The sequence below is a fragment of the Sardina pilchardus genome, chromosome 16, assembly GCF_963854185.1.
Source record: "Sardina pilchardus chromosome 16, fSarPil1.1, whole genome shotgun sequence".
NCBI lineage: Eukaryota > Metazoa > Chordata > Actinopteri > Clupeiformes > Clupeidae > Sardina > Sardina pilchardus.
The window spans coordinates 17,572,593-17,590,620 of NC_085009.1; the positions used below are offsets into that span (position 1 = coordinate 17,572,593).

The 18,028-nt window shown below is 42.3% G+C and overlaps 1 long non-coding RNA gene across 1 annotated transcript; it reads left to right on the plus strand.

The window, feature by feature from the left end:
• The first annotated feature begins 339 nt into the window (after nt 1-339).
• Nucleotides 340-1,707, plus strand: LOC134060309 (uncharacterized). The gene is made up of 2 exons (XR_009935159.1): nt 340-939; nt 1,557-1,707. It is a non-coding gene; the product is annotated as an uncharacterized LOC134060309 (long non-coding RNA).
• The last annotated feature ends 16,321 nt before the right edge of the window (nt 1,708-18,028 follow it).

The window sequence follows — 18,028 nt, forward strand, 5'->3', positions numbered from 1 at the left end:
CAAGCTGATTTCAGTTGTTTTTATAGATGGACATGCAGAGAAGGGTGGGGTAGTTTGTAACGGCCATGTTTACATTTCTATGGGAGATTCTCTGAGTGACTGTGTGTGTGTGTGTGTGTGTGTGTGTGTGTGTGTGTGTGTGTGTGTGTGTGTGTGTGTGTGTGTGTGTGTGTGTGTGTGTGAAATGATAGTGCAGGTAAACGTGGTCCCCAGGCCTTGCAACCCCAGGGTATTTTATGTTTTTGCCGTATTGTTGTGTGTCTTGTCCTTATGTATACCTGTCTGCTGGCTGCACAAAAATTGCCCCTTGGGCATATGGAGTTTCGTTTGTGCCAAAAAGTTCAAACAATACTTTTTCAAATTCAAACAAAAATCAATTAATCAAAATACCAAATACAAAATCTAAACAAAAAAAATAAAGTCGAAAAAAAAAATCTAAACTCGCAAACAAATTATTTGTGTAGTTGCAAAAAAAACTGTTTGAATAACTTGTCTTTTGGTTTACAATAACAACAGTCATTTGCAGCGACATCATTCGTTTGTTTGCTCCTGGCTTTTTCAGTTTCGATTCTGGCTCTCGCGTTTGCGCTGCCTGTTTCTTTGCTTGCGATTCTGGCACAAACTTCACATGTGGGTGGGTGTCTGTGGGGTGCATTCCTATTGGCTGATGCGTTTTGACTGACAGCTTTACTATGGATTCAAGCGCAAGAGCTACCCACCTCCCCCCCAGGTAGTGGTGCAACGCTCTTTTTGGCCACTATGTACAGGTATATGCGATGTGGCGCTATTGAGCACAGTATGTCAACCGCCATATGAAGAAGAAGAAGATATTGACCACAGTAAGTAGTTCCGTGGAGCTAGCTACACCAAAGCCATCGATGGGCTACACGCGTTATGGACTCAAAACAATGGGTTTTCCTCACTACTCATTAACCCAAGGTAAGAAGTGTAATCTAATTTGTTATGGGTCTAATTTTCACGTTTATGTGGGATGTTATGGCGTAGTTGTTACAATACTGACGCTGGTTTTAAGGTATCAGATGGCTATCTTAGCATCGTAGGTTTGTCCACATACAAACGAGGCTTTTGATGAAATGTCGCACTACAGTAGCCTAAATTATGAATTCATACCATGTATTTATTTGTTCAGAAGTATATTGTTAATGTCCTCGCGTTATATAAGCGTATGTGTCCGATTATGTCATGAAATATCGCTATGTTGTCAACGGTAGTCTAGCATAGTATGAGCGCGATGGTGCGATCTATCTGTGGTCAGTTCATCAATGGCCCTGGCGATCTCTGGAGGTCCACTCTTTGTGAACGTTTGGAGACCACAGACATAGTGTAACCTTAGTTAGAGTATTGGTTCATTTGCCTGAGAAAGACCCAAGGGTCGAAACGTTACTTTTTGTAAACATGGGAGCTCAAGCAGTGTTGCCAACGTTACCTTCTTCTGTTACATCTCCCCAGGAAATGTTATTAAGCACTGTGACCAGCTCTGTCTTTTGATTAGTACATGTAATTTGTCTTTTGCTTGTGCTTGTGTGTTTGTGCAGAACAACTCATCGTGATGGAGCACCTGTACTCCCTGATACAGCAGGATCTGAGGGGATTCCTCAGACAGGACGCAGATGTGGATTGACAACATCCTGCAGTTTAACTTTATTAGAATAAGTGTTGTTTTGAATAAAGAACAATAAAATTGTACTACTTACTACTTACTACATACTACTTACTGTATGTTAACCTGACTCACCACTTGAATTTCGTTCCACCTAGCTCCTCACATTCATCTGGAACTACTCCATTGGAAATGTATTTCAGAAGGCAGGGCCTTGTCAAAACACCTTTCATATGATTGGATAAACTAATTTATTGACATGCTACTACAACAGGGGTGGGCAAACTAAGGCCCAGGGGCCACATGCGGCCCTCTGCTCTGTTTCATGTGGCCCGCCATGAAGTCAAACACATAAAATTAAATGTGGCCTGTTGTTACATAAACCTGATATACATCCATCACACAGCATGGTTTCATAACTGATGTGCTATGTTTGTCAATGAAAACAAGAGAACAGGCCGCACTATGCATAAGCAATCACCATTTATTCACACAGACGCGTTTCGGCGCTCTGCCTTCCCAGTATGTTTGTCAATACCATCATCAAGCTGTACTTTTGGGAACTCTGACTGAATAAATACATTTTTTTGGAAGGTAACATCACTTTTTCATTGCTTAATTAATCATAGCATATAAGCTTACCATTCTTAACATCCAACTACTTGGTAACTTTCTAATGTAGCTTGGCATTTTCTGCCTCTCGGATGCGCGCGCAGCCAGTATAGTTGGTAAACGAGAAACCTATGTATATCAACAATAACAGCAATATCAACAGTCACAACAGTGTCCACGTCCACTGGGTGTGCAAGGGACCAGGCAGAGTCAGCTAGTCATGTGCGGAGCATAGCTGTGTTTTTTGGTTTGTAAAGGACACAGCAGGAGAAGGGTGAGCTGGGTTTGTGGCGGCTGGAAGTCTGCAGGTGTGCAACGGACCGGGCAGAGCCAGCCGGGTGTGTGAGGGAGAGAGCAGCGTCTGTTGGGAGTGTGAAAGCCACAGATTTCAGAGCCACCCTGAGGGGCTGGGCAAAGCCTGCTCTGTGTGTTAGAGACACAACAGGATCTGTTGGGTGTGTGAGGGATGGGGTACAGCGCATTGTGTATGTGAGGGACACAGCTAGATCCATCGGGTGTGTGAGGGATGGGGTACAGCGCATTGTGTATGTGAGGGACACAGCTAGGTCCATCGGGTGTGCGAGGGGTGGGGCAGGGCAGAGCCTGCAGGTACTGTGGAGCAGAGTCTCTCAGGTATGTGAGGCACACAATAGGATCCACCAGGTGTGTGAAAGACGCAGCGGACTCTGTCTGGTGTGTGGTGCTGTGCTGCAGATGGAGAAGAGGCCGTCAGCTGTGCTGTGTTGTGCTGCAGATGAAACAGGGACCGATGGTTGTGATGGCAATGAAGCAGAGGTTGACCAAAGACTGTGTGGTGTGTATGGGACAGAGAAGAGGTCGGTTGAACAGGTCAAACTGCAGGATGTTGTCAATCCACATCTGCGTCCTGTCTGAGGAATCCCCTCAGATCCTGCTGTATCAGGGAGTACAGGTGCTCCATCACGATGAGTTGTTCTGCACAAGCACACAAGCACAAGCAAAAGACATGAGACATGTACTAATCAAAAGACAGAGCTGGTCACAGTGCTTAATAACATTTCCTGGGGAGATGTAACAGAAGAAGGTAACGTTGGCAACACTGCTTGAGCTCCCATGTTTACAAAAAGTAACGTTTCGACCCTTGGGTCTTTCTCAGGCAAATGAACCAATACTCTAACTAAGGTTACACTATGTCTGTGGTCTCCAAACGTTCACAAAGAGTGGACCTCCAGAGATCGCCAGGGCCATTGATGAACTGACCACAGATAGATCGCACCATCGCGCTCATACTATGCTAGACTACCGTTGACAACATAGCGATATTTCATGACATAATCGGACACATACGCTTATATAACGCGAGGACATTAACAATATACTTCTGAACAAATAAATACATGGTATGAATTCATAATTTAGGCTACTGTAGTGCGACATTTCATCAAAAGCCTCGTTTGTATGTGGACAAACCTACGATGCTAAGATAGCCATCTGATACCTTAAAACCAGCGTCAGTATTGTAACAACTACGCCATAACATCCCACATAAACGTGAAAATTAGACCCATAACAAATCAGATTACACTTCTTACCTTGGGTTAATGAGTAGTGAGGAAAACCCATTGTTTTGAGTCCATAACGCGTGTAGCCCATCGATGGCTTTGGTGTAGCTAGCTCCACGGAACTACTTACTGTGGTCAATATCTTCTTCTTCTTCATATGGCGGTTGACATACTGTGCTCAATAGCGCCACATCGCATATACCTGTACATAGTGGCCAAAAAGAGCGTTGCACCACTACCTGGGGGGGAGGTGGGTAGCTCTTGCGCTTGAATCCATAGTAAAGCTGTCAGTCAAAACGCATCAGCCAATAGGAATGCACCCCACAGACACCCACCCACATGTGAAGTTTGTGCCAGAATCGCAAGCAAAGAAACAGGCAGCGCAAACGCGAGAGCCAGAATCGAAACTGAAAAAGCCAGGAGCAAACAAACGAATGATGTCGCTGCAAATGACTGTTGTTATTGTAAACCAAAAGACAAGTTATTCAAACAGTTTTTTTTTGCAACTACACAAATAATTTGTTTGCGAGTTTAGATTTTTTTTTTCGACTTTATTTTTTTTGTTTAGATTTTGTATTTGGTATTTTGATTAATTGATTTTTGTTTGAATTAGAAAAAGTATTGTTTGAACATTTTGGCACAAACGAAACTCCATATGGGCAGGGCTGTACACTGCGAGCACCTCGTCGCAAATGCGAGTAAATATATATTAGTGCTAATTGAAAATATGAAATGGGAGCACAGGTGCAAGTACTGAATTCAACCCTTTTATTCGCATTTTGCTCCTAAAAATCCACACCAAGTGGATCAAAGTATAGGCTAGTAAAATTTTCGCGCATCTGTATACAAATTTCATAGTTGACAACTCTTACGCTCCTGGCTGGAAACTCAACAACCTCGCTGTCTCTCACACAAGCAAAAAATGTCACTCCAAAACCATTCTTCTTTTTCTTCAATCTGTTCGTTATCAGTTGGTGACTTTGTAGCGATTACCGTTGAAACGGCAAACCATGATAAGAATGTTGACTATATACAATTACCGTGTTCATTTCAAATATTATTATTATCACAGTTGATAAACACGGTGTGGAAACCGTGTTAGCTTCACCCCAGCCTGCATTTGACATAGGCCTGGTTGACTTCTATGAAAGAAATCCAACTGATTCTGTTGTCTAAATGATGGATTTAACCACGATTTGGTGTAGGCTACACCTGCTTTAAAAAGGCGGAACATTTTCATTGCAAATGAAATTCCGCATCATATAGCCACTCTGCGTCTTTGTATGGAGGTTACGTTCACATTAAATCCATTCCACTAACGTTATCAGGAGAATTACCGTAACGTTTTATTTTGAGCACTGGTTGTCACTCATTGGATATAACAGATATAGCCTACCAAACTCCCAAGACGAGTCATGGTAGAGTAAGCACCCAGCCAATTAAACATCACCAAGGAAAAAGTGACAACTAACGATGCCATGCCATGGTAGGCTACCTAAATCATAGAAGTTAACATAACTGGACAGTGGACACTCATATTTTCTATTACACCAGAAATATTTGTCTTTACCTTTGTTTTTTGAACATTTAAGTTATTTAATGAAAACATGATGTATCCTTGAACTATGCTTGACTCTTTTCCTAAAACCGAATGAAACCTAATTATGTTCACGTACATCTTAAAGTGACAGGCACTCAATTAGACCTACACACCACCCCTGTAATATCATTAAAGACAAGTGTAATCAATATGAAGTATTCAGTTTACTGAATATTTTAAGCTATAAGTAATTATGCAAATCCTAAAATGCTATAAATTGTTAACAAAATGTATACAAATTCTGAATTCAAAATATGAAATAGAAACAAGACAAGCCATTTTCTGTGTGTGTAGGGTTTGAGCAGAGACTATGATTGCCACTGCTGTGAATGATCTGTATCCTGCTTAAGGCAAGAAGGTTTTCAAGGAAATTTCATAGTGCTCCTACATTTTTTTCTGTGCTCCTAAAGTTTTTCATTTAGGAGCACCTGTGCTCCTAGTGAAAAAGCTTAGCGTACAGCCCTGCCCTTGGGGACAATAAAGTTACCTTGACCTTGAAAGGGTTACACCTGTGGGCAGCTAAAGGGGTTGCCATGAGAGTGAGTGGCTTAAACTGTGACAGCTGCACTAGTTGCTTACAGAAAACAGGCTTCAAAAGGCGGCCGATCTTTGCATTCTGCCTCCTGGATTGTGTCCTGGATGAACTGTGTATGGCGGAAGACGCTTGTGTAGAGATCGGTGGGGCTCTGGCCACAGTCCTGTGAGGTGACCAGTCCAACCAGCACAAATCTCTTCTCTGCCTCTCCTGCTAGGACACACACCAGGGGTGCACCATAATCATTCTGCACACACACACACACACACACACACACACACACACACAGAGAGAGAGAGACACAGTATGTCATACTCGCACATATATTGCAATACACAAACATATATGTATCATGAAGTATATACTCACACAAGCATATGACTAAACATGCACATTGTATGTTAAATTCACACTATACACTCAAGACACATACTGTAACACACACTCATGCATAAACACACACACAGTCATAAGGCCTATTCGGACGGGATTAGTTTTATGGGGTGACATCAGGTAAAGTAATAATTACCAGGTAATGTAGTCCCGTCCGGACGCGCCATGTCAGTAAACATAACGGAGTATGTCGGTGACATTTACAGACACTTTTACCTTCCGTAAAACGGTCCGGAGAAATTACCTTAGGTAATATTAATCCCGTGCGAACGCAACCCTCTGTAAAGATGTCTGTAATATTTCGTCACATCCTGATTGGAAAACAATTCCACCATAGTCTGAATGAAAACATGACATGCTGTGTAGCTCCTAATAGGACGTTAGCTAGTTTGCCTATTAGCTTGATATTGTTAGCCATTTCAAACTACTTATGGCATAACATAAAGCTAACGTTTGCTAGTTTAACCAACTTGTAGTCTTTCAAATCTGAAAATGCCGCACGTACCTGACGCAAAGTATCACGTGCACAGCGACGAAGATGTGACGGCAGAACGTAAACGTAGTTACTCCTCCCATGTCAAGTAAAATGACAGAGATGTCTAGTCCCGTCCGAATTGGACATTTATATTACAGAGGTCATATGATAAACCTGCATTACTGTACGTCCCCCCATAAAACTAATCCCGTCCGAATAGGCCTATATACACACACTCAAACAGACACACATACGCTTACCCAACAGGCGCCCTTTCTTCCTCCTGCAAGGCTACGGGCACAAAGCTGGTTGATACTCTTCTTGCGGTTGATCTGACCACATATGAAGTCATCAAGCAGAGTCATCTGCAGCTCCTGGAGAGTCTTCTTCCCACCCAGATCCTCTGATGGATGGAGAGAGAAAGAAAGAGAGAGTAAAGAGGGAAAGTGAAGAAAAGAAAGGCGAGGTGACAAGGCACATGAACAACACAAACTTACTGTACATACAGTATGATCACACACATACACACACACACACACACTTACGGTCCCTAGCTACGTCACCCCAACCACTGAGCCAGCACTCAGTGTCGTCGCTGAAGACGTCTCGGGGGCTGGGCAATATCACAGGCTTCACTGTGTCAGAGAAGGACATGGCCTCCTGCAGCTGCACCAGGGCGATGTTGTTGTCCATCATATCGAACCCGTAGTCTGGGTGCCGCACCAACTGCTTCAGCTGCACCGTCATTCCAGAAGCTTCCATCAGGCTCAGCTGCCCGACCCGAGCAAACGAACGCTCCACGACTACCTGTTCACTGATGGATAAAAGGAAAGGAATCCAAATAAACACACACAGTCACACACACAGTCACACACACACACACACACACACACACACACACACACACACACTCACACTCACACAAACACACACAAACGGACATGGACACACACACACACACACACAATTGGCATGAGCAAGGCTTCATGACACCAGCTGAAAGATCACAACACATGATTGACATGATGTATTTACATGTCAACTTTTGACGGACAATATGTGTAGACGATGGCCATGTTTACGTTACAAACGAACCCCATACATTTCTATGGAAGATTCTCTGAGTACTGTGTCTCATTAGAAAGTCTTTGTCTGAACAAAAGTAAATAACACTAACTAGTATGTCCATGCTACACAGACAAACACACACACACGCTGAACAGACACAGTAACCTACTTGCAGCAGTATGCTGTGGTCATAACCCACTGATCTGAGACCAGTGATCCCTCACACTCCATTTTGAAATCAGAGTACTTCATCTCCAAGTGGACCATCCAGGGCCAAGCCCCCCAGTGAGCATCCCTGCCCCCAGCGATCGACAGACATCCTGTGGAGTAGGACACACACACACTTAATGGCCCTCATTTATCAACAGAGCGTAGAAACCAGCGTATATCTAAGCGCAGAAATCATCTTACGCCAGGGCTCACGTGTGATTCATCAAACTTTCGTATCACTCCAATTCGAGCGTAAGAATAAACGTGTGTTGATAAATGTGGCGGCTGGAAACAAGCGTGATTTAAATATCACGCCCCTATATTATGCTCGTTTTAATGGCCTCGCCCCTAGAATTTATGACATGAAGGTGCATTATACGTCCAAAAGAGATCATTAGTGATCTCGAGCCACAGTGACGTCCAGCTGAACCTTGTTAATTTTGACTGCTAGAAGCTGTCATCAAGGAAGGCGGGAAACTAGAGCGATTTAAGCGCAACAGACTTTATTTTCGCAGAGAGAACGAATCATACTATAAATACATTAATTACAAAACCGTACGACAATGAAATTTGCCCTATGAAAATAATTTAAAATATATATGCCTAGGCCTAATTCATGAATGTTGCGTTTGCCAAAGAGAAAGTAATCATCGCCTATGGCTACTCTAAGCCATGATATGTGTCAATATAATATGCTACATTACAGCAAATAAGCTGCACATGTACAGGAAAGGTGTTATGTCCGAGATAGTCCATCAATTCAACTATTCAACTTTCTAATGCACCGCCGATTTACTGCTGTGCGATGCTATGCCACCTGAAAAACTTGCGTACACGAGTTGAGACTAGACGTGAGATTTGAGCGTAGTCACCGTTCACGTTCACATTGATAAATGCCATACTTTGCGTGGAAACAAGCGTACGCCTGTTTTACACCCGTTTTTTGTCGTACGCTCGTTTGATAAATGAGGGCCACTATCTCAGACACACACACACACACACACACACACCACATGGTAGTACTCGCTCTCTATTTAATTCACTCTCACTCAAACAAGCATATGCTTCATATCACACACACACACACACACACACACACACAACATGGTAGTACTCTCTCTCCACACACAAATCTCACCTTTGATGGTGCAGAATAGCACATTCACATACAGCAAAGTCCGGAGCTCCATGTCTCTGCAGTCTGAGCTCTACAGTCAACGCAGAGACAAACTCACACTCTCATGCACACATGCACACACACATACTGTACACCAACATGGTAGACTCGCACTTCCATGAAGTCCCATGTTGGCAGACCACAAAATACACACACACACACACACACACACACACACACCCCTACACCAAGATCGTATACACGTCACACTCCCATGAAGGTCCATGTTGGCAGACCACAAAATACACACACACACACACACACATTTTGTTTTAGCTTAGCTCATCACCAACACTGCAAAACCACAACCTTGATACTGTTACTGTATGTTGCTTAAATGCCCATTCCGAGTGTTAAAGTTGCTACATAAAGTTTATTTTTTAGTTTACAACCTTCTCAAATGACCTAGCGGTAGAATCAGCATATGAAGAAATTATCATTTTGGAATGTTAAAAACACCTGTGCTCAGTATAGCCCAGATGTACAGCAAAGTTTGCAGGTTAATCGGTGAGAGACCTTCAGCCTCGTCACCAGCCTTCCAGAAGGTTCCTTTAGACTCAGTCAGTTCACTTAAACTGTACTTCATATCATACACACAGCACATGGTAGTATTCTCTCTCTCTTTTACACACACTAACACACACACACACACACACACACACACACACACTCACACTTCATATTACACACACAAACACAGACACACAAACACTATAATTTTTTATATGATCTCATATCATATATCTCAGACTCAGATGAATGCTGTGTTTAATACACAAAAAGTTAAATTAGCCTATAGCTTATATTATATAACATACTTATGAGAACAGGTATCTTTCAAGGTGACATATGATGATGTTTTGCTAGTATGGAAAAGGCATTGTGGTTAGAGGTTTGCAAGCATATCCGGCCTTCAGTTTCGCAGTAAGTGTTTCGCAAACACCTGTTTTAAAAATAGTCAAAGAATGTCCTTATGGTTTAGCATGGTTTATGGTTTAATAACAAATATGACTTATACAAACACTGTGTGTGTGTGTGTGTGTGTGTGTGTGTGTGTGTGTGTGTGTGTGTGTGTGTGTGTGTGTGTGTGTGTGTGTGTGTGTGTGTGTGTGTGTGTGTGTGTGTTTGAGAACTGTAGCGATGGCGTTTTACATTCTACACAAAAAGCAGTTCCAAGGACTCAAACTGACATGCAGAGAAGAGCGTTTACGTGTGCGTGTGTGTGTGTGTGTGTGTGTGCAATGTTAGGCAAACACAAAAGTAGCCATACAGTAGAACCACATGCATACAGTAGGTTTAGATGGGGACCACAGTGTCTAGTCACCATCAATACTTTGAGATGCTAAAATTGTCCCCACTAATATTTTTAAAGGCCAGTCATTTCATGGATCCAGGACACTATGCACCCTGATAAAATCGTCTTGGCCTTTGGAATTAAAATAACCCCACATCAACACTATACCTTCACTATACTAAGAGTTTGGCATGCTTTATGTCAGTTATTAGCCCGGCGCCCACCGGACACGCCGTTCAGCGGTGTTCGGCGGTCTGGGCTTGACGCGCAGGATTTTAGAAGAGTTTTCTATCTCTGTGCGGCTGCTGAGCGGCAGACGTTTCCCGTGGGCTTTGCTCCATTGAAAACAATGGAGTTCTAATTATTTTCTTGTCGCGGCGTGCTGCGTACGTGTCTGGTGGGCGCCGGCCTATTGGCTGTTAGTTAATTAGCTGGTTTGAATGGCAATGAGCTCAATGAGAATGAAACCAGCTAATTAGCTAACAGCTAATAGCTGACATAAAGCATGCTAGACTCTTAGTATGGTGACGGGTATAGTGTTGATGTGGGGTTATTTTAATTCCAAAGGCCAAGGCGAATTTATCAGGGTGCATAGTGTCCTGGATCCATGAAATAACTGGCCTTTAAAAATAAAAATAAAAATCCTCTTTGGGAATTTAACATGGGTGTTCCAATACTTATGACCCCCTATATTTTAAGGAAAACATTTATTTATTTACATTATTCATTCACAAAGACAATTGATGTCCTTAAAGGTTGAATATTTCCTCATTGATTCATTTAAGGCATTATGATCAATTTACAAAAGATGATTTTATATTTAACTTTAAGCAAGTGTTCCAATACTTTTGGAGGGCACTGTATGTCTAGTAAAAAAGATCATAAGCAAAAATCATTGAAAGCAATCCAATCCAGGTAAGACCGTGTGGTTATGACATAACAGCACTAGAGAACAATTATTTCATTATACATTTTTACATTTAATATGTATTTGTCTTTTGTAACAATAATTCAAAAAGTTAGCTCAAATGAGGCCAAGGGTGTTCGGGCAAGTCAGTGTCAGACATTTGTTCTATAATTTTTGGCAGATGCTATTTGCACCCATGGTGCAAATTATGAACATTACTATTTACACCCGGGTGTAAATAGTGTATAATCAACAATACAATTTACACCCAGTGACCCGGGTGCAAATAATCAACAATACTATTTACACCCGGGTGCAAATAGTCAACATTACTATTTACACCCGGGTGTAAATAGTGTCTTTAATCAACAATGCTATTTACACCCGATGTCTAAGATCCATGTAGACTGTCAATAGGCCTGTGTATTTACCAGCTCTACAGTAATTTAGTTTTTTAACAGTTTTAGCTGTTTCGCCATGTCTAGGTTACTGTAAAAAGCAAACTCTTATTTGCTGCGGGGTAACGTCATCTAAGAAAAGAGAGAGTCTTTCGTATTTTGCCATGCAAAGAAAAAATAACACTTCAACTGAGATTCGAACCCTGGATCACAGAGAAGCAACCCGGTCACATCTCTGCTGCACTAGACCCCGCTCAATCAAAATTTAAGACTGCTAATATTTGAAGGTGGTTGCTAACGGTAAAGAAACTAAAGGATTGTATTTCTTGATTTTTCTTACAAACGGACAATTTTACCCGTTCACTGAACAACGTTTATGGAAATTTAACACCACTTTCCCATCTAAATTATTGTTTTAATAATCCTAAATGGTTAGATTTAGGACTTAGGTAGGCCATCTCCTGCCAAGATAGTCCTGCTAGGGTTAGCATGCGAGCAAAATGTTTTTTACACAGGGTGTAAATTGCTCAGCTGTGTGGCCAAGGCTATTTGTACCAGGGGTGCAAATAGACACTCCGATATTTTTTTTCCATCAAATCACGCGCTGAGCCCTGGCGTGCTTGCGGTGCACTCGTTTTGACTTTGCACTGGTACTGTTTTGCAAATCCCATACCCCACCTATATACTGACTAGCACTACACTACTTTATCTTAATTATTTAGTCTTTGTTAACATTACCTTAATGAATTCAGTTATTATTTTGAAATCTCCGTGTGGCATCCCCAATCATGTTTCATACCTAGAGCCAGCATGTCACACATGGGGGCTCGTCCGGGATTTTTTCCGGAATTAGGTAAAGTGTTTTTTTTCCATGCAGTCAAATGGGCTATAAGACAGGAGTAGGTCACCTGTGCAGTTGATTGGAACTTGTCTTATGCAAATCTGTTTTTTTTTTCATTTCCCACCCTGAACAATACAAAATTAATTGATGATGTTCACAAAATAATCTTGCTGCTCTTTCAAGCCTTCTAAACACATTATGTAACTAGAAAAGCACTCAAAGAGTGCAGACCTCCGCCTGTATTGTTCTTCCTAGGTTGTCATACATTTGAACCAAAACTATTCAGATCGCCACCATGTGGCCATACCATGCAATTACACCACTAAGTGAAAAACATAAACGGCTCCGGAATCCCGATGGTGTTAGGAATCTCTCCCAAAATGTAATCGTTTCTTCCTTGGGTCATTTCTAACCTTCCCTGAAAAATCCATCCATTACTTTTTGAATTATCTTGCTAACAAACAGACAGACAGACAGACAAACAAACAGACAGACAGACAAACAAACATACGCCGGTCCCTGATGAAACCATAACCTCCTTGGTGGAGAAAAGTCCCAACTCAACTTGTCAAGCAGTAGCCTACAAATTGTCTCTTACATTGTCAATGCATTTTCAGAATGAGCAATGTTGCAGGACAACCACATAACCGGCTCCACGTGTTCCATTTGGATGATTTAAGTTATAGAAATATTATGATACACAACACAAGTCTGAGCATATTATTCAATGATTTTTTCATTGAGTTGCTTTAAGCAAAACATGGGGCAACTTGTTGCAGGGCAACCGCATAACCCATTCCGTGTGTTGCAATTGGATGACATAAGTTCTCAAGAAACTGATTGTTAAAGTTCTCAAGAACATTGTGGTTGGTATGTGGGTGAGGAAGGTGCACATTACTCATCTTATTATATCATCTCAAACTAGATGTACCGCAAAGCGATACACAATATGACCGCCGCTCAGTCCTGCACATTCTCTCCGCAAATATCAATCACGCTTGTGTTTCCATCGCCTACTCCATCCCTACTGCAACTTTTATGTATGTAAATGAGTGTGTGCATGTGTGCGCTTGCTTTTGTGTGTGAGTGCTTGTCTGTCTAGTGTGAGTGTGTGTCTGCTTGTGTGTGTGTTTAATGTGTCTCTGAGTATATGTTCACTGTGTTCTCTGCCGTCACTGTCACTCCAATATCAGATAACACACACACACACACACACACACACACACTCACATGCGCACGTGTGCACACACACACACACACACAAACACACATACACAGGCACACACTCACACACGCACACAAACACACACTCGCACACACACACACACACACACACACACACACACACACACACACACACACACACACACACAAACACACACACACAGACACACCCAGAGAGAGAAAGAGAGAACACACACAGAATACACACAGATAACACAGACACAGAGAGAGAGAGAGAGAGAGAGAGAGAGAGAGAGAGAGAGAGAGAGAGAGAAAGAAAGAGAACACACACAGAACATGCACATACACACATATACACACATGCAAACACACAGATGGGCACACAGAAACGCACCCACACACACAGGCTATAGTACATCACACACACATTCACTTCTCAGCTCCGGTGGTCTCACAAAATGTACTCAAAGATGTGTGTGTGCATGTGTGTGTGTGTGTGTGTGTGTGTGTGTGTGTGTTTGTGTGTAGGTGTGTGTGTGTGTGTGTGTGTAGATGTGTGTGTGTGTGTGTGTGTAAGGGTGTATGTGTGCATGCGTGTGGGCGTGTTTGTGCATGTGTTTGTATAATGTTTTATGTACATGTGTGTATGTAGTGGTGCGTGTGTGTGTAGGTATGTGTGTGTGTGTGTGTATTTATGTGTGTGTGTGTGTGTGTGTGTGTGTTCCTGCATGTTTGTTGCACCCAGAGCAACCATTCTCTTTTAAAACATATTTGGAAACTAGTTGATTAAAGGTTTCTAATGGTGTCACTTATATGTTTCTAGGACAAAAACTAGCAGAGATTGAGATGTTTGGAACAGTTTTTGAAATCCCCAGGGGGGGATTTAAGGCTCATTCACACCAAGAACGATAACGATAACTATAACTATAACGATAACGATAAAAGCGTCCACACTGGCCAACGATAAGAAGTGTCTCTCCTCATGTTAATGAATGTGATGGCTAGAATATTATGGGTTCTGATTGGCTGTTAGCTTTTTATCGTTCTCAAAATCGCTCTGAAAGTGATCAACAACGATATCGTTCTTCATGTCGTTATCGTTATAGTTTAGGTGTGAACGTTGTCATTCATATTAACGAGAGCGATATTTGTTTATAGTTATCGTTATCGTTATCGTTCTTGGTGTGAACGACCCTTTAGACTGATAATACCGCCATCTACTGGCCGATGGGTATACAGTCCTGAATGTACACATAAATCCATTTATTTTATAGCCCCCCATGGATGAAATTCCACAAAACTTGGCATACTCCCAGAGGGTGTCAGGTTAATCATACACATGAAATTTGGTGCAGTTCATAACATCTCATCTGAAGATAGGGGCAATTAAAGCAATATTACATTGCATTTTCAATTTTTACAATGGGGGGGCAAATCACAAATGACTGGTTATAAGCTAAGTTGATGCAAGCTCTAGAGAACAACATACCATAAACTTTCTGTCATCCTCGGTGCCACGGTTCAGGTAGTTATGTAGGAAAAACTGTCATTTTTGGGCTTTGGGCGGGGGCAGCGCGGGGGTGGAGTGACCCCCGGGGACGAAACGAAAATTTTCCATAGAACTCTACTGGGGCTACATGCCCACCAAGTTTCATGCACTCCGATGTTACGGTGTCCCGGGAATCGTTGACGAAAAATGACGGGAAAAAAGAAAAAAAAAAAAAAAAACTTTGACAACAACTATATGACCGCTTCGCTAGCTACGCTAGCGGCGGTCATAATTATCTCAGATGGCCAGGTTGGTTTGGTGATTAACACCTCACAAAATAAATAAATGTAGTCGTATACGATATCCCAAAGTGTATTGTCATAAATAACTAAAGCATCACTTATTATGACCGCCGCTAGCGTAGCTAGCGAAGCGGTCATATAGTTGTTGTCAAAGTTTTTTTTTTTTTTTTTTTTTTTTTTTTAATTCTTTTTTCCCGTCATTTTTCGTCAACGATTCCCGGGACACCGTAACACCGGAGCGCATGAAACTTGGTGGGCATGTAGCCCCAGTAGAGTTCTATGGAAAATTTTCGTTTCGTCCCCGGGGGTCACTCCAACCCCGCGCTGCCCCCGCCCGAAGCCCAAAAATGACAGTTTTTCCTACATAACTACCTGAACCGTGGCACCGTGGATGACAAAATGTTTATGGTATGTTGTTCTCTAGAGCTTGCATCAACTTAGCTTATAACCAGTCATTTGTGATTTGCCCCCCCATCGTAAAAATTGAAAATGCAATGTAATATTGCTTTAATTGCCCCTATCTTCAGATGAGATGTTATGAACTGCACCAAATTTCATGTGTATGATTAACCTGACACCCTCTGGGAGTATGCCAAGTTTTGTGGAATTTCATCCATGGGGGGCTATAAAATAAATGGATTTATGTGTACATTCAGGACTGTATACCCATCGGCCAGTAGATGGTGGTATTATCTGGAGTCTAAATCCCCCCCTGGGGATTTCAAAAACTGTTCCAAACATCTCAATCTCTGCTAGTTTCTGTCCTAGAAACATATAAGTGACACCATTAGAAACCTTTAGGCAGGGATCACATTAGCCGGCGGCAAGCGGCAGCGGCAACGCAACGCTCAGACCATAATAATCCAAAACATTCTATCTCGTTACTAAGTTCAATCTTTGTTGCTACGTCCTTAGACGAATCTGATTGGTTAAAATACCTAAACATTCCAAAACTGATTGTGACGAGCCGAGCGTTGCGCTTCAAAGTTGAACCAAGTTCAACTCACAGTTTGCTCAACGCTAGCGTTACGCCAGCGTTGTCACCATTCCGCTGCCGAACTATAGAGAACAATAGGAAACCTGCCGCTTGCCGCTGGCTAATGTGATCCCCGCCTTAATCAACTAGTTTCCAAATATGTTTTAAAAGAGAATGGTTGCTCTGGGTGCAACAAACATGCAGGAACACACACACACACACACACACACACACACACACATAAATACACACACACACACACGCATATCTACACACACACGCACCACTACATACACACATGTACATAAAACATTATACAAACACATGCACAAACACGCCCACACGCATGCACACATACACCCTTACACACACACACACACCTACACACACACACACACACACACACACACACACACACACACACACACATCTTTGAGTACATTTTGTGAGACCACCGGAGCTGAGAAGTGAATGTGTGTGTGATGTACTATAGCCTGTGTGTGTGGGTGCGTTTCTGTGTGCCCATCTGTGTGTTTGCATGTGTGTATATGTGTGTATGTGCATGTTCTGTGTGTGTTCTCTTTCTTTCTCTCTCTCTCTCTCTCTCTCTCTGTGTCTGTGTTACCTGTGTGTATTCTGTGTGTGTTCTCTCTTTCTCTCTCTCTCTCTCTGGGTGTGCCTGTGTGTGTGTGTTTGTGTGTGTGTGTGTGTGTGTGTGTGTGTGTGTGTGTGTGTGTGTGTGTGTGTGTGTGTGCGAGTGTGTGTTTGTGTGCGTGTGTGAGTGTGTGCCTGTGTATGTGTGTTTGTGTGTGTGTGTGTGTGCACACGTGCGCATGTGCGTGTGTGTGTGTGTGTGTGTGTGTGTGTGTGTGTGTGTGTGTTATCTGATATTGGAGTGACAGTGACGGCAGAGAACACAGTGAACATATACTCAGAGACACATTAAACACACACACAAGCAGACACACATTCACACTAGACAGAGAAGCACTCATACACAAAAGCAAGCGCACACATGCACACACTCATTTACATACATAAAAGTTGCTGTAGGGATGGAGTAGGCGATGGAAACACAAGCGTGATTGATATTTGCGGAGAGAATGTGCAGGACTGAGCGGCGGTCATATTGTGTATCGCTTTGCGGTACATCTAGTTTGGATATAAAAGAGAAATTAAAACTGGATAAAAAAGGAGAAAAGTGCACAGTTTAAGCGGCTCAACCTAAAAGGCAACCAAACACAGCGGCGCCATGGCATAAAGAATTCATGATATAAAGAATGTACAGTATGAAGCAAATATTAAGATATTCATTATATGTTGAAAAGGTGCAAAATCACACACAACAGAAAAGGAGGAAATAAAACTGTAAACCCCCATGGATGGACTCACTCGAATCCTACA